The sequence below is a fragment of the Pezoporus occidentalis genome, unplaced genomic scaffold, assembly GCF_034315485.1.
Source record: "Pezoporus occidentalis ecotype Australia unplaced genomic scaffold, CSIRO_AGI_Poc_V1 ctg79, whole genome shotgun sequence".
Lineage (NCBI taxonomy): Eukaryota > Metazoa > Chordata > Aves > Psittaciformes > Psittacidae > Pezoporus > Pezoporus occidentalis.
In genome coordinates, this window is record NW_026916147.1 from 622,066 (window position 1) to 643,074 (window position 21,009).

The window sequence follows — 21,009 nt, forward strand, 5'->3', positions numbered from 1 at the left end:
AAGGGCTGCTTGCAACCATTTTGAGCATGCAAGTGTATGGCCTTGAATGTGTGGAAGTACAGTGTTGACTGGATACATATTCCATGCAAGTTTGTGCAGGATGGGGCCTGGAACTCAGTTGGCCCCTGAGACCAGAGCTTCCCAGCTATAGGAGGTGCACCCCCACCTCCTCGACCCTCTGGTCTCGGGGTGTTGCACGACCCAGTTCTCTTGGACTTGGTGTCCGTGGTTTTAGGGCAGGAAAGGAAGGAAGCTGAGAAATGAAAGGCAGGAAGGCTGCACCGAGAGTCTTTTATCAGGTACATCTTCGTTTTTCAAGTGCCTATCATATCACACAAACTGCTCTTGAAGAGCCCTCCATTTACCCTCTCCCCTAATTAAATGTGCACTTCATTAATGTAAATTGGGGGTTTAATGCTCTTGTTGAAATTCTGAAGAAAGTGCTATGGCCTTGCGAAATGCTTAAGCATCATTGCAAATTAGATTAGGGACCAAGAAAGGCAGTAAAATTAGAATGATAATGGTTGATGTGGCTTCCTGACAGGCGTGACTATTCAGGGATCAATGGGATGGAGAACAGTTTCCCTCAGCCTAAAGCGAAAGGCAGGGACAGACGTCAGCCTACAGATGTGGCTTTTGGAAGCTCTTTCAATTAGTTTAATTTGGTAAATGGTGGGGATTTAGAGGCTCTTAGCCAGTCATACAAGACAAGAATACATTGAAATGTTTCTTCGCTTTTTAACATAAAATAGGATTGGCCACATTTGCATTTCTTAACGCCGGGGTGGGGAGGCGGAGGGGGAGGAGTGGGCTGGGGGTGTTTAACCAACTTGGGGTTTTAAAATGGAAATGCTAGAGCTGGACCTCGTTCGGGAGCCGTCCCGGCCGCAGCCCTAGCGCTGCCTTGGGCGGGGGTCTCGCCCCGCCGCTCCTCCCCGCGGCCCGAGGAGGATGGGGAGGGGGGGGCTACGGACCACCGGGGAGGCACAGCCTGGGAAGCGCTGCGGCGAGGAACGGGGGGAAGGAAAACAGACCCTTAAACACGGGGGGTGATGATCCCCCGGCTCAATGCAGCCCAGTGACCCCCACTTCTGGAGGGTGTCTGAATGCAAATAGCATTAGCAGTTGCACTTTCCTCCTCACGCTCCTTCAACTGCGCTCTCTGGCTCTGCAAAGTCGGTATCAAAAAGGCAGCGGGAATATGCAAATAGCGCTGGTTTTTGTGTCTCTGCCGGAGCCAGAAGTTGGAGCTTGTTTTTTAATCCTCTTGCTGGATAGGTAATTGTAGTTAATGAGGTGGAAAACAAGTTCAACAGATATCAAGTGGCGCTGAGACTTGGCTGAGTTTGTGTGGGGAAGAGGTAAGAGGAGGGTACTCCTGATTGAGGATTTCTTTACTATAAATGTGCAAATAAAGAATCGGGAACATAAGCTTTTATGGAAAGCTAATGCCTTAGAAACAAATCAAATCATGCAAAGATGTGCGGTGGTGCGTAGGGTGACTCTAACAGCCCAGCGCTGACTGCATGCAAGAGCGCCCCAAAGTAGGGGGGACCTGACCAGCAAAGTTGAGCTTTCACTGGGAGTCTGGCCAGTTAATTGGTCTCAAATAATATTCCCTAATCCTCTCTTGACAGAAAATAATTCATGTGCCATGAGGCTGTTTGCCAGAGGGAGAGACTGCTCACCAGGAGGGGTGAGTTTTGTTTGGGATCGGTAGGGTTTGGCTTGGAGGTGTTGCCTGCTGAAACTGGGCAGTTCCTGGGTAAGGTTGGCCTTGAGCAGGGCCACAGGAGGAGGAGGAGAGCAGCACTGTAAATGGGGTGGCTCCATGTACTTGCTTAGCCTCAGAAAAGCACCCCTATGGAACCTTAGCAGTTCCTAAGTCAGTTTTTGGATGTTGACTGAACCCTTGCCAATGGACTTTGTCTCCATCCAGTTTCAGAGAGTATTGCAAAATGCCATACTGGATGGCAAGAGCTCCAGCTGTCAAACCCCCAAGTGCCAGGTTAAAGAATGACATATTTGGTAACTCCTTTTCCACTGTGACTCTAAATAACTTATTATGTAGGTTTGCTCGGTTCTGGGCAGCTTGCCTTAAGTAGCCTGTTAGATTACTGGGTTTCTCTTGCTGTGTGTTCAAAAAACAAAATCGACTGGGGGGTGAGGTCTGGGACTTGAGCAACCAATTTTATACACCTCAGGAGCTAGATGCCCTGTCAGCAGCAGAAGGGATGCTCCTGCAGAGCCTGGCAGGCCAGTGCCTTGTGCGAGCTATTGCTACCAGTCTTTCAATTTCATTAGCACTAAATTCACCTTTACAAAAATTTAATTTTTAAAAACTGCTTGACTTGGCAAGGGCACCAGCTGAAAGATCAAGTTACTGTTTGCAAATGCCAGACATGAATTAATTTAGCAGTGCACTTGTCCTGACTTTATGAAAACATATCCCAAATATTGACTTTTTCTTTCTTCTGTAAAACCTCTTTTCTTTTGACAGGTGAGGCCTCTGTCTGGTGGAGTGAGCTGGTATTGAGCCACTCTGAAGCTTTTTCAGTGTGCTGCTCACTTGGAAATGTGGACACGAAGCTGCTAGGTCTCTGCTGCTGCCTGGAGAGTTAGGTGAGAGGATTTAATAGCTGCTTTTGGGAGCTAGGTAATTCTGGTTCACTTAGGGCAGGCCTGCAAAAGTGAGACCGGTGTTACCTTATAAATAGCGAGAAGAAAGTGTCATTAACTTTGACAGAAAACTGGGAATCGGGTCTGAATGCCAGTTAGCTCAAAACCTTTTGCTGTAGAAGAGGGGAATGGACAATTGTGCCTTTTTAACTGTCAGTGGAAAAAAAAAGGTGGTTAAAAGGAGGTGTGTCATTTAAAACAAAACAAAAACAAACAATCAAACAAACAAAACACACAAGAAAACCCAACCAGCCAAACAAGAAAGGCAGATTAAATCCTTGCAAGTCAGAAGTGGGAAGTATCTGAGGGTGCTTTTTCTGTATACCAACCAGTTCACGTCCTGAAAGCCACAGCTACAGAGCCAGAAGGAAGCCCTACAAGCCAAACAAGCACAAAAGAGGTGAAGGTAAAAGAGCAGCCAGCAGGCAGAGCAGATGGAAGAATAACAAGGAAGGGACTAGTTAACCTCAAGTCTTCTTTAGGCAATCAGTAAGTAATTTGCTCTGGTAGGGCTCCCTGTGTCCCCGTGGACAGCCAGTGCTGGGAAGCAGAGGTCTTCCCTGCTGTAAGGGCATGATTAGGTGTGGCCCTGTGGATCACTCTCACTTATTCAGCTGTTAAAGCAGCTTAAACCCTTATAAGAACATTAACATTTGGGTGCCAATACCAGCTTGACCTTTATTCATAAAGTGCAAAGAGTTGGAAGTAGAACAGATTGGTTGCCAGCGATTGCCTTTTATGTGCAGTTTAGAGGCTTTGATTTCTCTCCCCTTTCTTCCTTTAATCTGACATCGCTGGCTTGAATATGTTTGTGCTCTAAGTAAACAGGGCCAGTGCAGGCCTCCCTTTTTGAAGAACTCTGTGTGTGTGAGTGAGGTGGGGGGTGAGGTGACCTTAAAAGAAAAAAAAAAGTTTGCCTTTGGAATTAGAGGGCTTAAGAATAGATGGAGGACGCTAGGGCTGAATGGAGCTGTGCACAGATCTCCAAGCTGAGCTCCTCATCAGTCCTTAGGAGCCCCAGCTATTTATTCCAAATAGTCGTGTACATGGGGAATGAGAATGTAAGGATTTATATTAACTCTCCTGGACTTTTGACTTCATGACATGCGCAAGAGAAAAAATTGGAGTGAAGCACAACAAAGATGAAGTGTTTGAAATAGTCACATTGTCTTGTCAGCTGGCCATCTGTGAGCCCCTGTGTTCTTGTGTTAACCCTGAGGTAGAAGAGATGCCCAAGACTGGGAATGGGTTGGTTGTTATTTTTTTTTACTTCTGGTGGCATAATTTTCCTGTGATTTAAGATTTTCTGGTTTTTACACATTCTGCATAATGATAGAGTGAAATTATGTCTGACCCTTTTCCAGAAGCATGGAGGATAATGCAAGAGGAGGAGGGTAATTGCAGAATAGAGGGAAATTATATCTAAGCTCTCAGCACAACCAACCAACAGCACTGTTGACTGACAGTCAAAGCCATCATACAAGTGGGGCACCCTGGCTCTGACTTCTCAGAGGTATCAGCTTTGGCAATGGTAGACCTCAGTGCCTACAGGTTTCAGTGTTGCTTGGCCATTTGGCTCTATCTTAACACTCCTTTTAAGCCTCTAATACTGATTAAAATAGCTTTTGGGTGGGTTTGTTTGTAGGACACTTGTCTTCCATAGATCCTGCAGCCCTTTGTCAAAGTATGCTTGGTCAGGACAGCAGTTTTCCAGCCACTCTGCTTATGCATAATAAATGGTACAGAAACGCTGGCTATTAAAGGTCATCCAGCTACATCTGCAGTGAGCCTGATAGCTTGTCTTTGGAAATATCTTCTAAATCCAGGTTTCCCTTTCATCTTCTTGTGGAAGCATGGAGACTGCCTTGGCTTATTACTTAGATTGATGCTGCAGCAAAGCAATTCTTTCTCTTCTAGTTTCCTCAGAAATGGTGTTAGTCTTGATTTCTTCCGATGTTTGTGACCCCATTACTGTGTAACTGTCATCAAACCTTATTCCTCACTTAATCCAGGAGTCCTGCCCAGTCCCCTTGTCCTGTACATTGGCCTACTCTAAGCTTTCTCGCTTTCTGCAGAATTTCAACTAAACCAACTGCCCAAAGCATTCATTTCACTAAAAGTGCCTTTTTTCGTGCTGACAAAATATGTCTATATAGTAGAAGGAAGGCTTGAATGAACATTTCAAGTCTTACCTGTCACAAGCCATTAGCTGAATTGCTTAAAGAAATCCCCTGACAAGTGTAATTGCTGGTTTTGTGTTATAGAGCTTCATGATATTGCCCACAAGAAGAAATTCTTTTACAAAAGCCCTTTCTGTTTAATAAAGTAATTTGTTCCAGGAACAGTGATAATAAAATTGCTGAAATGAAACAGGATTGTTCAATGAGGACCTGAATCCAATTTGCTGTATTAGTACGATTACATTTTTATCTTGGTGTTTACTCATTTGTAGAATCACTACCAGACTTTTTATATGCAATTAAGAGGATTAATGGCTCCCAGGACAGGCAAGACAGCACCCAGGAGCACAGCACCTTATTTTGCATGTCAATGACACATCAGCCTTATCAGGCTGATGCCTTAGGGTGCAATCAGGTGTTTCCTTAGGGTGCAATGCAGAGTAACAAGCTGGTTTCCTCTCTGTTCTTTGCAACAGGTAGGGGGATCTCATGATATTTGGTGCGTTGACCTAAAGCAAGGTAAATTACTACATCCCTACTGCTATGAGGTCAGAAGAGTTGCTTCTGGCTTGCTGCTAAGAACAGAAGCTTACCTGTGTTTTCCATGGGGCATGGGGGACATCGCTGTCCTTTGAGTTGAGAACAGCGATAAAACTATTGTTCATTGCTGCTTTTTTCTTCTTTGCATGTCTGGAAATTACCTGTGAGCCACAGAAAAACATAATCTTTGCTTCATGGTGACTGAGGAAGTGCCCATACAGACAGATCTATACTAAGTTTTCTCTTTTAGAGATCCACAGAGAGGAAGATGAAGGAGAAGCTTCATAGTGTGATGAGTGACCAAGGGCTTATTACAGTGGTGCCTCCGAACCCAGTGTTGAATGATCTCTTTAACTTCAGCTAAGAAAGATCAAATCTCCCCAATTCGAGGCTTGTAAGCTAGTTAACTTCACAACTTACAAATGCAAATAAAATGTGCCAGCTTCTGTCCTCTATTTTCTGGCGCTCTTTAGCAATTCCAAAGATATAGGGCTGATATTTGAGCTTCTAAAATGGGCAATATCTGGGGCTTGAGCAGTGAAAGTGACCAATGATAGATTAAGTGAGCAGAGAAATGGTAGTTTGCTTGCTCCTTAAAGCTTGCCATGAGATGACGTTAGGTGCAAGACTCAAATGCTTCATCAGTCACTTCATGCAAAGACATATTTAGCTCCTAATGAGGGAATGCAGGCATACTCCATGTAGTTATTAATATTCACTTGAGTCCTAGTGGCACCAGTGCTGTGCTCTCTGCTGCCCACACACACAGCCAGAACAAGCACTGCTCCAAAGAGTTGAGAGTGTAAGCAAAAGCACATATAGCCTAAGGATTTGCAGTCCTGGAGACAAACTGAAAGCCCTTCTGATATATTATTAACTCAGGGATATAAGCATATTTCACTAAAAGCTTGACAGACTAACTTTCTAGTTTTGTTAAATGCCTGCACTGGGGAAGTACTTACCATCTTCCTTTTGGGAACCCCAGTTAGGGGAGACTTTTTTGAGCGCCAGTAGGCAGTTCCCATCTCTGGGGCTGTGAGGCTGGTTTCAGTACTCGGAGCTCACAGCCGATAGTAGCCGAATGAGTTTGGTGCATGTGTCGGCTATTTGGAAGAATTGTTTTTTTCAGAAGGTAGGTGCACCTCGCTCCAATTAGATGCTTCTGCAGTTATTAAGGGGGCTGGACCTCCAACAATGGCATGTATTTTATACTGATTTTAAAAATGTTATTATAATTAGGCAACTTCTAAACCACTTGTATCTTAACACAAACAACAAATGTAGAAATGGTCTGATGCTGTAGTAGAGGAAAACACTAGGAAAACAGGGAAATCATTTACATGGTGCCTATTTTATTGCAGATTTAATCAGATGAGCTTTTAGAGCCTAAGTTGCCAACATTTTCACTTGATGGAGATTTGAGGCCCTTTAAAACCGGTAAGACCCTATGGCTGCAGGGACTGTCTGGAACGCCGGCTGATGCCAAGGTAGTATTACAAGGGTGTTCTAAGGAGAAAGATGTTTATGTTTAGTTCAAGGGTGAGTAAAAAGATCAGAAGTAGTATTAACCAAATGAGGTTGGGGAAAATTCAGCAAGTCATTAGCGGACAGACAGAGGATAAAAGAAGGGAGGGAAAGAAACAGAAAATCATTCTTTCCATTTCAGCTCACAAGTACTGCATTCTCAAAGACATTCCCTTCTTCCCTTCCAGCTTCAGGTTGACCACTCTGGCTCAACTGGTATAAACAGACTTTTATCATTTGGTCAAACAGTAAAATATAAAAGTTGTACTTACATAAAAGCTAAAAAAATGAAAAAGACACTCTGAGGTGGTTGACGTAATGTTCCAAAACAGCCAAAACGTGACATGTGCTGGTAAACAAAATATGTAAGTTGTTACTCTACCACTAAGAAAAATAATTTCCTCCATAAACTTTCCTTTTAAATATGAGAAGAAAATGCGTAAGCTTGTGAATTTAAGTGAATGTCTGGAGGTGTAATATGCTGCATATGAAGGTGTATGTCCGGTACACTAGTTGTGTTTTTTTTGGTGTAGAGGTACTATATGCATAAGGGTGGCACTATATTTAGTGCACAGAACTGCAACTCAGAATGTCTGTATTAAGTTTTCACATCTCTCATGCTCCTGTGTGACACTGGGCAATATTCTCTGGAGCTCATTTCTCTGTGTAGAAATTAAAATCCGTCAATGCCAGATGGGTTTTCCCTCTACTTTTCATCTGCAAAGACCTTCGCTCAGTCTCTTGTAGGATCTGTGAATGTTAAAAGTGCCAGTGCTCTGAGTTCTGTGGTTAAGCCCTAGGGTATGGGGAGAATTATCTTGCCAGTACAGTAACCCAGATTGCAGTCTGCTAATCATGGCTCTGGACTGGGAGCTGTTTGAGCTAGCATTCAGTTAGAGCACCACTGGTATTTACTGGGGTAAAAGAGGAACCTCATCCTGAAGCTTCAGGTGGCAGGTAGAAGAACTAGGTGTGCTGTTGGTTATGGTAGAGGCTTTGGCCTGTGGGTAAGGTATCTGGAGCAGAAAGGCCAACTTTTCTTGTTGGTTCTGTTGCATTGTATCTCCAGTGCTGTTCAGAGCTGGCTTGTGGCAGGAGGTCATTATCTGCTGGAGGGCATGACTGTGCCGGACAGGGAGCCTGAGATATCTGTAGATCGCTTAATTAACATCTGCTGCAGTCCCAGAGTTTTCCCCTCTGCAGTCACTAAATGTGTGGAGTTATGATGGACAGTCCTGGGACACTTTAGAGTGGACTGCTTAGAGACGTCTGTCAGTTACCAGATCTGTCAATACACTGCTCTAACCATTTGGCAGCAGTTATCAAACACACCACCACCATCCCTTGCTGTCAAGGAGCCTTCTAGCATATTATGACGCTTGTCATGAGCGCAAACATCTACTTTCTCTTCATAAAATCTCAAGCTGCCTTATCTCCTGGGGACAAGCTAAGGAGGGTGAGCAGTCACAGCAACTGACTGTGGCTTCTGCTTTCTACCTCCTCCTGTACCACAAGGATGCTCCCCTGATGTGTGGAACAGTTTTCCAGTACAGAGTGTAGGTACCTCCTCTGCACCCAGGGGATTTCTGGTTTCCACAGCATTGTGCTATTCTGATCTTTACAAGAGTTCTCAATCTCCCCAGAAGTCCCTACCATCTTGCAAAGACCTTTGGGAACTGATTAAGTGATAATAGAATAAATAATAAGTGCCAGGCTTCTTGACAGTCTTTGTTCGACTGCAGTCTACTTACAAACCTTAGAGCAATAGATTATTCAATGTAAACTGTAATGTCTTCCGTACCTTGGCACTTTGTAGGAACTCTTGCACAGCCTGTCTCAATCAGTTTCAATGTCCCTATCAGAGAAGATTTCTAACTTATTGGAGCTAACTACCAATATTTTTCCTTTAGTGCTGCAGCAGTGTCAGCTTTGAGAGTTGATACAATGCTGGTCTGTTTGCCAATGTGCTCATATATCATGCAGCTTCACCATTGAAAATAAGGTGAATTTAGTCTTAACAGGACTGTTGAATTTTATGTGTGGCCTAATCCAGAATGCACCAACGCTTTAAAAGAGGGAGGGTCAAGGGGAGGAGAGGTTTTGTGGACTTCTACATCCTTTGAATTCAGCTGTCTAAAAGGTCGGGCTTGTTAGTGATACTGCTGATAATTCTCTTGCAGTTTCCAGACCTCTGTGCCCTATGCTGACAGCTCAAAACATACCACACCACTATCCCCCTCCCCTATATTGAGACATTTCTGACATTGGAGCAAGACTGAGTAGAAAGCAGGCTGGCAGAAAACAGCCGCCACCTCCAGGAGGACCACACAAGGTTGGGGTTTAGACCCATCCTTATTAGTCCTGGTCTCCATAGGTAACATCTTCAGCAGAAGTTTGTGTCTTTTCATGGTAACATGGGTATGTAAGAGGTGCTGGCTGTCTCTTCAGCCATCCTGCGGATACCTTTATACTTCAGATAGCTTCCTACCCATGGTTTCCGTACTTACAGGAAAGACTACATACTAAGTATCCCTAAAGAAAGGGAGGTGGGTTTGCTCCTGGTATTGGGTGAGGGTGCCAAGGCTGGGAAGGATATCAGTCCTGCTCTTTGGAGAAGAGTGTGGTTAGGCCATAGGGCACCAGGCTGGGCACTCGCTAACTAGTTTATTCTCTGCATTATCACAACAAAATAAGGTTAAGCCATACTAGTTGCTGTTTGTATCAGTTGTCCAGGGGCTGTAACAGATACCAAGGCTCTGCTGTGCTCAGAGCTCTGTTAAAATATAGTAATATAGGTTTGGAGGTTTTTGAGGAAATTTATGCTCTTTTTAAATAAGATCAGACAACTGGTGAGATTGAGAAACAGAGCTGGGGAAGGTACATCACCTGTCAGGAAACAATGCTCAGTGGCAGAAATGTGTATAGCTGTGAACTCTCTTGATCCCAGCCCTAGTTTTATATACACTACACCACGCCTCCTTCACGGTGAATGGGCTAAACTGGTATAACACCCATTTTCAGTGATATCTTTTCTTCACTGGTGTATTTACACTGTCAGAACGGCTTTGGGGTTAAAAAGAGATGAAAGCTAGAAGTGACTGGACCTTTACATATCAGATCAGGAGGACTTTTCCTCTGCTGTTAAGCAAGCAAACTCTGGTTGCGCACTGAGCTTCAGCAAGCACGTGCGTTTATACTCAAGGCTAAAATCCCACTGCCAGGAGTCCCTCCTGATGCACAAAACCTGGGCCTTCTCTTTGTTGCCTCATGCGAAATCCTCAGTTGTCCTCAAGCACTTTGAAGAGCAAGACACAATAGCCCAGGTATGGGAGTGGCATGATGAGGCTATAGTGCTGAAGCTACATTATGGGGTTGGAGCGTGTTGCCATGAATTAAGAGGATTTATTTTGAATATTTATGTTGCCTCACTCATTTTTATTCCTTCCCACCCCCAAACTGTTGGGAGCCTTCCTCGGCCCCTTTAAGACCCCCCTCACTGTGGAGCTCCTGGTCCCTTTGGCGAGACATGGCAGGAATGGATGGGCTGTGCACAGTGGGATCAATTGTAAAAAGTGGAATTAGTCATTCTAAATCATGCAGCTGTGGTCGAAGGGAGCTCTTCTAAAAATCATTAAACAATCATGTATTCCTATTGATTTATTCAAAATACCTTGAGGGAAAGCAGATTAAACACAAGGTAAAAGTAAACTAATGCAGATTAAATGGATGAAGGATGGGCCGATAGTTCCCTAGGTAGTTTTTGTACTAATGAGAGGAAAATTATATGTACACTATAACCAGTATAAAAGGGTCTATTAGAGATCTTTTGCTTGACATATTTATGTATTTCAAATACTAAGTAGCACAGTGAATTAGGTTTACTCTGGACATTTGTTATTTTCATTGCATCTCCAAGTGATAAACAGGGCTTTCTGTTGAGGGCAGCATGCTACTTTGCTCAGAAAGCACGACCCTATCTGCATAGAAAAATGCTGAGATGACGGTCGCATTTTGGATGCCATTTATTAGCAATCCAAGTGCAGTTTTACACCCACTTCTGAGAATTGCAGCCCGTCTTCAAAATGAGGGGTGCCGGTATATATCCGTATTTGAAGCCACCCTCACCCCATCTCCTTTCCACTTCATCTTCCTGTGCTGCTCATCTTGGGTGGCGTTCATCCAAAAGCCATGTGATGACTCAGGTGATACGTTCACTATGCCATTCACCCCCATCTGTCATGTGCTTGCGGCAGTGCCCTGAACACAGTACACTGCAGGGAAGATGTCATTGTTGTCATCTCACATGTGCTTGCTCTAACTGCTGTTTGTGTTCAAGACAGTTGGGTTCAGATCTTGGAAACAGCCATATTAAACACAATTGGAAACAGAGCAATCATATTTGATGCAGTCAAATTCCATCTTAAATGTAGGCAAGAACCCCCTTTTTTGGTTTATAAAAGCATCTGGATGTGGTAGAATCAACCACATGGGTAATTGGCAAGGATATTAAATAGCAGGAGTCACTTTATAATTATGCAGGAACTCTGAATTGGAAGCCCTAACACTGGTTCCTGCTGCAGGTAAGGACAGGGCTGCTGATCACAGCTTCATCAAGTTACAGTCTGCTTGTGGGTTTTCCACAGACTTCAGTAAGTACCACTGCAACAGTCTGAAAAGATGTATCTCAGAGGAAATTAACATTTTGAAGAAAACAGTGGTGCCATGTAGAGAGATTTGTCTGCAAAGCCAAATTGCCACTACTAGAAACAAAATGAAAATACATAACCTTTGTTAAAGTGTATAGTACAGCAAGTATTTGCCTATATATATGCAGAATGGTATATGAAGCAATCATAGCTCGAAAGTGGACTAATTGTATACCTCATCTACTCTTGCAATTATTATTTTTGTTGATTAATGTGTCTAAACCAATTTAAAAAACAAAAACTTGCGACAGCTGGATAAGATGCTCAAAACCACACTGACGGGTAATTTCATTATATGTTGCACTTGACTAAAATATAGCTAATAAGCTGCAGAAACTAACTACAGAACTTAAGGCTTAATATGTAATTTGTAACATGTGCATAAACCATTAATTATAGGCCCTGTTGTGGTCTTGTCAATCAGTGCAAAAATATTTGCCCAATGGTTGCTGAAAGAAGAGTACAATACAATGTGGCCTGAAGATTCATCCACACAAAGGCTGACTCACTCAAGGAGTGGAAAGGTCTTAGACAACAAAGATTTCATTAAGTATTAATTACCAGCACTATTCAGTAGATGTGGTGGTACAGACAGTTATATTTCCATGTCTGGGAAGGGTCTCTGCCTTGCTGAGCTGCCTAGCCTGGGTATGGTGTGCAGGAAAACCGTGGCTAAAGTTGTTGGGTGTCCTTCAAGTATTTCTCTGCTCATGGCAAGTGTTGTCTTGTGTAGTCAGACATCTGGTCTTGTAAGAAATGAGCTTGTGAATCTTAGTGAGAGACCTTGTGGAAAGCTTTCACAGTTTGTGCTATGTTTACACATATTGTTTCTAGGATTTGGTTTTGTGTTGAAAAATGATGTTGTAAGCTAGTCGTCAAAGCAGGTATCTTTGAACACCAAGTGTCTGCTTCATAGTAAATATTGTTTTCCTAAATCAAATATAGATATTGGAGTCAAGCATCGCTAAAGGTATGTAGTAAGCAGTGGGTTCCTAGGAGTGAGCAGTAATGGAGAAACAAGCCGACATTGATGCCCAACCCACCAGCAAGAGAGGAGCCATCTCTCCTCAGCCATACTGGAAGCTGCTGCTTCTGTCGACAGGTACCTCTGTGCACACAGCAGTGCAGTGAGAGCAGGGTACAGAAGCTCTTGCTGGTCTCCTTGCTTATATTACATTCTTTCTGCCTCTGAATGTGTAGGTCCACAGGTATTTGGACTATGGCTGCCAGGTCCCCATTCCAGTACAGGAGTGTCAGCCAAGGTGCTGGTGCTTCAATGCTCAAGTGGCATGGGGGTGATACCCAGGCGTGTGAGCAGAGGGGACGGTTCCTTGCAGATCTAGCTGGTTGCACCAGCTGGGTTTAGCTCTGCAGCTAAGCCGCAACTTCTCCATGCCCACCAAGGAGTAAAAGGAGTGACCTTTCAGGGACATCAACAGCAAGTAAGGTAAAGTGGCAGGCAGAAGCAGAAAGTTCACTGAACTGAGGAGTTCACTGAACAGCCTCATCAAGCATGAAAAAACTGGCTTTCCCAACAGAGAAGGAGGGGGTTCCTTGTGTTGCAACTCGCTGCCAGACAAAAAGCAGTTGCAGGAGTCTGCTCGTGAGCCAAAGTGAACAACAGGATATTTTAAATGATTGACCTAATTATCCCTTGACATATATTAATATAGTCTGGATTTTTTTAATAAGTTATTGGTGTGTCAATAACTGGAGAGTTGTGTCCCTCGGCAGTTTCAGGGAGCTGTCTTGAATGCCAGTTTCAGTTCAGGCTGGGTTTCTGTTCTGCAAGAAGATAAAACTGTAGAAATTGTCAGACTTGATCAGAGCAGGCAGTCCATCTGATCAACAGTCCTGTCACCAGCTTACTTGAAAAATAAAGGAAGGATTTTTTTTCTCTTGCTGCTGTTTAGCAGCAAAAGAAAAAAAAAGCCTTTCTGCTCTATATCTCTTACCTTGCTGTTCAGCCTGCCTCTAACCAGAGCAAAGGGAGAGAAGTGACTCCAGAAAACCAGTTCGTCCCATCTTTGTTAGCTGTCTGTTCTTGGATTCTTGATCTCTGTCTTTGAATTCAGTCCCAAAACCTGACTTCAGATGTATAGCTTCAAACGACGATAGTTGCACTAGAGGAATCCAGGAGTAAATGTCAATAAGTTTGCCAAGTAACACTAAACAGAAGATTAATGTCAGTTTGAGGGAGAGGAGGGAAATATCTTCTACAGTCAAAGTTTTGCATCTTCTGGAATGGTCCGTCTTCAGTAATTTCTCTGTAGGTAGTGTATAAATATGACAAAATATAACCTGTCCCAATGTCTGACCCATGAACTATCTTTCCATTCACTCACCCACTGGGGGGAGAAAGATCTACATTTTTTCCCTCTCCCTATGTATGTGGGGCAACATTTATTTCTTTGTTGGCATTGTGGCAATGAAGTTTGTAATGAAAGCCATCTGTCAGCTGGGGAGGAGATGGAAGTCTCATCTATAAGTGAAGCTGTTGTGAGGCAGTTCCCAACTGGTGCTTATTGAGAGTACAGAAGAGCTTGAGGAATCATAAGCAATACAAACATTTCCCTGCTTCACAACTGAGGAAGAAACAGAAGAGTAGGATGGCTTTTTTGATGAGTTGATAGTAATCCACTGGGTTTACATATGTGCACACTTCCACAACGCACCACCAGAAGCATCAACAAAAAACTGAACCCAGCAATCATCTGCTGCCTGGAGAGCACCTATTGCTAATCCTGTGCTCACTGCATGTGCCCAGAGCATCTTTTTGAGCTTCAGAAGGCCTCAGAGCCCTGCACTTTTTTAAGTGTAAGTTAGTGCCTTTTGCATTGTAACAAGCTGTGATGCCATACTTCATCGTACTGAAATTCTCAGCTCTTGGCTCAGTGGTAGGAAAATAGGAAGCAAAATTAGTTGGAGATTCAGTGTTCAAGAGCTCCTTTGGACCATTCTTTGTCTGCTTGCAAGGTCTGCTATGAATCAAGGTCTTAATTGCTGGGCATTCACATAAGAAACAAAAAGAAACATTTAATATGATCAGTATCAGATGTGCTTTTATGCCAAGCACTTCCAAGCACTACTGCTGGCTTCTCTGGCTTAGCATACAGTCATTGGAAGAAAGTCACTACATAGTGAATTATTAGGGTACCTGGAAATTGAGACTTGATTTGTGAGGGCTTATGTTATTCAACACTAGGCAAGCAGTAATTCTGTATGCCCATAAACTGTCAGCCCTGGTCCTTCCCTGGAAAAGTGCCAAGCAAAGCTCAGATTCATGTTTTGATGACATGAAATGTTTTGTGCCTTTTTGCCTGAGGCCCAATGTTTGTCACAGCCTAGACAGCAGTGACAAAAAAACATGAGGCATGGGATTTTTATAGACTGGTGGTATTTGTCAGTCCCTTGGATCCAGGACATTTTTAATGCATTTAACCCTGCTCCATTGATGACATTGATGATATTTTCCCTATTGGATAAAACTGGAATTACTGCTTTTTTAAATTTTGTTATGGCCAAGCCATGACTGCTTGTTTTTCATGAGAAACAAGGAGACTTGAGTAAAATAACCATTGTCAGTGGACTATATCATCTGGCAACACTGAACATACTCAGTGGATTAAAACTGAAAGGCTGTCACGATCTATGTGACTGTGACAATGTCTCACTTCCTTCTCTTGGCTCCTCTTGATATGTAAGAAATCCCAGTACTACTGCTGGATCACTCTTCCAGCTGGGAAACTGTCCCACAACATCAGTGCCGAAGAGCTTTGTTTGGCAGACACTGTTCAGCACTACACCTTCCTTGGGGGCAAAAAACACCCAAAACAGTGCAAGATTTGTTTAGCCACAGAATTTGTAAAATAAGACTCTGACACAAATCATGACCCAGAACCCTTGAATGTGTGAAGATGTTCTCAACTGATTTCGATGAGTTCTGGATAAAGCAATAATGAGCTGTACAATTTTGATTGTGCTGCCAGTCATCATATATACTTGTGTTAATGTAAGTTTATCCCTCTGTGAAGTCTGTCTTTCCATCCTGCTCGGACTTGGTAGTCTCTGTTTCAGTATCAACTTCTGAGGTTCCTGTTCAATGTATAGTTTAAGTACTATGCCATGTGTGCACAGTTAAGGATATCACTTGAGTTGTAAGCCATGAAACCGAATATGACCTCCGTGAAAAACAACACTCATATGCAGACAAAAACACCTTCAACAATGACAAAAGAAATACTGAAAAATTACTGGTGAAGCAAATTGCTTCTTGAATGAAGTGCTCTTACCTGAGAATTTGTCCTGGCGTGAAAGTACTTTTCCAAATTCATCTTATGCCTCATGTCTGAAGCAAGGACAAGCACGGAAGAGGTCTTCCTATTTGACAAAGACAAAATAAGTAGCAACAAATGGTTGCAAGGGCAGCCAGAAGCTGGAGCTGTTTTCTCTGTGAGCAGGCAGAACAAGAGAAAGAGCAGAGCAAGGCTGGATGTTTCCTGCATTGAAGCAGATGGTACCAGTCTTTTTACCACATACTTCTGCAGGGCTGCTCTCCAGCCTCTCATCCACCAGTTTGTATGTATAAGTAGGATTACCCCTTCCGAGGTGGAGAAACCATATATTGCTTAGTAAAATACTGTTTGTTGCAGCAGTTGCTTCTGAAGTTCCAAATGGTTGCTTTGCCTGATGCTTTGAAGGTCAATACCTATGCAGAGATGTTTAAAGAATCTCAGTGCCTTTCCCAGTTTCTCTTTTCTTACAGTGGAAAAGAATAAAAACTCAGCCTATGCTAAGAGCAGTCTTATTTATTCCTCCTGCTACCACTTTATAGTATGGATTTCCTGATTGATGCAGTGGAGCTAGTGGAGATGAAGTTCTGCTCATTCCCCCTTGTCCTCTGCCCACATGCAAGCTGTTTCCTTGAGCACAGAGACAAAGGATATTTGTAGGTCATTTAAAGAGAGGGGCACCTCACATTCCTTTATTCTCTTCCAGGTTGCTTTGCTGGCCAATTCTTCTCCTTAAAAGTCAAGACAAGTAATTGCTATAAGCTGTCACAGGCTGTTCTCCTCACCTACATATCGTATTTGAACTGAGGAACAACTTTCATCATCTTACCAGCACAGGAAAAATAATATGGATGCTTCCAAATGATTAAAAATCAGAAGAGGGAATGCTGAGGACTGTAGCCAGCTCAAGAAAATTCAGCTCTGTTTAAGCAAGGCTATATATTTTTATGTTCAAGAAGTTTTAACACTTCCCAGTCTCACCTCAGCAGATTTCATTTTCTTGGAATAAATTGTTAGCATTTGTATAAATTTGACACAATTATTTTGGAGGCTCTTTGAGAGGGAGTTTTGCTTCAGAGCTCAAACAAGAGCGTTTGAGTGAATTTTTGGCTTCAAGCATGGATGTTTTTTTAATTGAATGTGCCTGTCAAGACCTCTGGCTTCCTGTACAAACACAAAATTATGAGACAGACTAGCTTTCCAAATCTGCAGTACCCTCACCATCATCCAACTGATCCTCCTGAGGCTGATCATTGCATATTCACATGCAGAAAAACAGTGAAGAAGAAAAATAGACAAAGCTCAGGCAGTTCTTCACTAAAAAATGTTGTCTTATTGTTGTCCTCTCTGTCTCTTGCCTTTACCCACCCTTCTGTGCTAGTTGTGGATGTTAGCTTAAAATGCTTCATCTGAATACTCTACTAATGATATTTGGTGACAGGACATGGAAAGTGCTTGGCTTTGGAAAAGCCTATGTGCTGCACCAGTTAGAGGTTGTCCAAGTAAAATCCACAATCTTTTGGCTACAGAAGTGACATGGGAGACAGAGGATGGAGTACAGGGATAATTTTTTGCTCTGAGAGAAAGAGCAGCCATGTTCTTTGCTACCTGTGAACTTAATTCCTTGAGTCACTGAAAAAAAACCAAAAGTGGTGCTCTGAAGAGGGTACTGATTAATAATAGTGACCTAATTGACTTAATTTGTTTGTGTTTCTGACACTGGTACATTAAAAATCATTTAAGTGCAGTGTGGTGGTTTTATTAGTAATATGTTTTTTATTATATAGTACTAGACAATTCTCTAGCATTTTTAGACATCTAGCCAAAATCTAGCTGTGCTTTCAATGGAATCAAGGGTTCCCCAGCACTTACCATGAAGTCAGTTTTCAGTGTGGTGGTCCCAGCAGGGACATCAGCCATTTTAAATTTTGAAAGTCAGCGGCAGGTGGAAGTTAGACATCTCTTTGTGAACTGGTAGTCCTAACCCTTTGTGTGTATGTGTGACTTTAATGGCCTCAACCACACACAGCAAGTAACTCACTTTGCCTCGCCAGCTGAAAAGGCAGGAAATCCTACTTGAAGAGTAGCAAAAGTAGCATGAAGTAGCAGAATGTGCTTTTGGATGTCATTTGATGGCTTTTCTAAGTGGCAGCTCTATTGTCCTTGTCTGTGTGTGTAGCTGGAACTGTATGGCTAGCAGACAGATGTAACATGAGGTGAAGCGAGTCTCTGTGTGCACTCTGACTGCGTGCATAGAAGAAGAGCAAAAGAGCTGCATGACAAAAATCTGAGTTACTAATACTCTCATAATTTCCTATTGGAAAACATATTCTTTAAATTATTTTCATAGATAAAAATTGAAAATGCTGTGCTAATTTCCACAGGGGTTAGAAACACGAATGTTTGTTGGAGTAAAAGAAGCTTGTCAAGCTACAGAATTACTGCTCATGCATTCAGTACAGTTACGGTGCTAGCACACACACTCACACAATATCTGCAAGCAGAAAAGATGCGATATGTCAGAGAAGCTCTTGCTGTTTGCCAGAGGTCTTAAGAGGATCTTCTATTTCATTCGGTAGTAATGCCCTTTTTGTTGACAAAAGTAAATTGATGACAGGCAAGAGGGAAGCATTTGGTGGAAAATTCTGTTGACCCTTCTCAGATTGAATTTGACCACAGAACAGGATACCAGCAGTTGCAGAAATGATAGATTTTTGTAATGACTGGCAAAATGGCCTTTTGGCATGTTTAAATGGCAATAAATTTCACTAGGAAGAGGGCAATTTAACTACCTTAGGGCAGTGAGGATATTCGTTGTTTGAGGTGTAAATAAATTGCGGTTCATTAACAGTGCACATATTATTTTCACGGTACAAGTCTAAAGCAGATGTTAATATTTAATTTAATTTAAACAGGTGTGCTTTGCCTGTGTGAGGCTTGGGTTTAGCTTGGGCTTTTTTTTTACTCCAGACTTTGGTAACTTTGGGAGACAATTTTTCAGGGGTCCTTTAGCCTCTGAAGAACCATGCTTACACAGCTCCGGTAATCGCAAATAAATCAGGGTGCACAACAGAGGGCAACCGCTTGGGTTGACTTTCCAGACAGTATAAATAACTGTGCCAGTTGGTATCACTTTACACAGAAAAGCCTCCAGCTTTTGGTATGTGGTGTTATGTACTGATTGAGTAGTCATGAGAAGTGAGTGGAGTAAAAGCCTTCTTGGTTAACGCCAGTGCAAAACCGAAGGAAAGGCACTGAATTAAGCAGGTGGCGGCAGAACCACCGCGATGTTAATTCTGGCAGAATTGACTTCTCATCTTTTACCTTGACTCTGAAATTCCCCCCATCCCTCGCTCATTATTTTGGCACAGTTCCTTGCTGAACTCTGCTGTTCAGGGAGGAGAAGGGGGGCAGGGAGGACACGTACCCAGTGCAGTTTGACATTTCCTCAAAAAGATTGTATTAAAATCCACTTACATTTAGAGCGCACTCTCATTTTGGAATGCTAATAAGGCATCATTTCATCAAGGTAAAGGGAGCAAAATCTAATCAAGACAAAGACCAGTTCGCCTTGCTGTTGACTATGTTCCTGAGACATCATTTTAAAAGGTTGCTTTTAAGCACAGCTAAAAATGACAGACTTAACAAAAGTTTATAAATAACTGCATCACTTGGCTACTTACATCTGTCTGTAATAAGTGAGCCTTATTTCTTTATTAAAGATTTTGGGGCTGGCTATGAGCTCATATCCATGTTGCTGTTTACACCAGCGAGCAACCATTCCCCCAGGATCAAGTTCAAGTGACAGGAAGGCAGGAAGATTTCTCCACAACTCTTGGCCACTAACTCCAATAGCAGGAGCTTGGCCATGACTTCTCTTCTGGCTTTGAAAAAACAAACCTTGATGGAGGAGTAATTTAACAATCTAGTTGTTGTAAAGCTAAACAAATCAAGGATAAATGGTCCCTAATAAATGTCATTCCAGAGCCAGGTTTATAAAGAAATTACTAAGGATTTCTTTGTGGGGGAAAAGTCTCAAGGTAGTGTGGACAATCCTTTCAACAACACAAGTAAAATAAAAAGTACTTCCAAAATCAAATAATAAAAGTCAAGTATTCAACTCCAGGCAGCTCAGGATCACCATGGAAGAAATCAGGGGTATGACAGCAGGTGCGTGTGGCCAGCAGATGGATAGGCACACTGTAATCTTGAGACGGCAACTTAGTGGGGAAATAGGGCAGGGCTGTGCACAGGGATTGGAAAGCAGAGATAAGTGTTTTAAACCTAACAAAATACATAACAAAAAAAAGGAATGCAAGAAGGGAAGTGCCAAAAAAAAAGAAGAGTAGGTCTCATACAACTCATTAAAATTGGTGTGATTGTAATTCCTGTTCTGCAGAGAATATTATTTTCAAACACCATCAGAGTGCCTTGTAAGTGCTACATGAAAAGGTGTGACTGATGTGCTGCTGGCTGCTTGATCTGCTCCTGGCATGGGAAAGCCTGTTAGTGAGGAGGGATGGGGGTGCCATAGCAGAATTTGCTTCTAAAGAGTGATGTTTTCATCTGAATTCAGTCATGGCTCTCATTACTAGGCTCTGAGCAGCCACTTTAGACAAGGCATCTCTCTGAGAAAGTCTCCATCTGCACTGCAGCCTCTCAACAACCATCTACTGTTCACAAATATACCCAGGTTGGTAGGGGGACCAGAAGATTGACCAAGATAACAAATGAGTTCAAAGGCCCAGGTGTAATGGAGTAATTAATTTATGGCCTGTGAGTGTGACACAGCTGGTTAGTTAGATAAGATAGATCCAGAAGGCTAGGAAACCATGTAAACAAATGTGAATTCCTTGATGGGAATATTTCCTGCATGCAGGAACCTGCACAGTCTTAGGGCAATCATTCAAACTTTCCAATTTGTTGTGAGCTTCCACCAGTGTCCTGTAGGTTGCTCATCAAGATGTCAAGGTGCCCCGTTAATACTGAGCACCAGTTTAAGGAGAGAGCACCTCCAGAAAGTTTCCCAAGGTTGATGCTGATATCTGTGCACACTAGGGGTGAGAGAGTTTTCTGGGGGAGGTTGTT

The 21,009-nt window shown here is 42.8% G+C and overlaps 2 long non-coding RNA genes across 2 annotated transcripts in view; both read left to right on the plus strand.

The window, feature by feature from the left end:
* The window catches only part of LOC134155548 (uncharacterized), a 230,547-nt gene extending 218,375 nt beyond the window's left edge, over window positions 1-12,172 (plus strand). Inside the window, exon 3 of the long non-coding RNA XR_009961616.1 lies at window positions 12,054-12,172. This is a non-coding gene — a long non-coding RNA (uncharacterized LOC134155548). The remainder of the gene's footprint in view (window positions 1-12,053) is intronic.
* Window positions 12,173-12,613: 441 nt separating this feature from the next.
* Window positions 12,614-16,950, plus strand: LOC134155525 (uncharacterized). The gene is made up of 2 exons (XR_009961600.1): window positions 12,614-12,731; window positions 16,628-16,950. It is a non-coding gene; the product is annotated as an uncharacterized LOC134155525 (long non-coding RNA).
* Window positions 16,951-21,009: the final 4,059 nt, after the last annotated feature.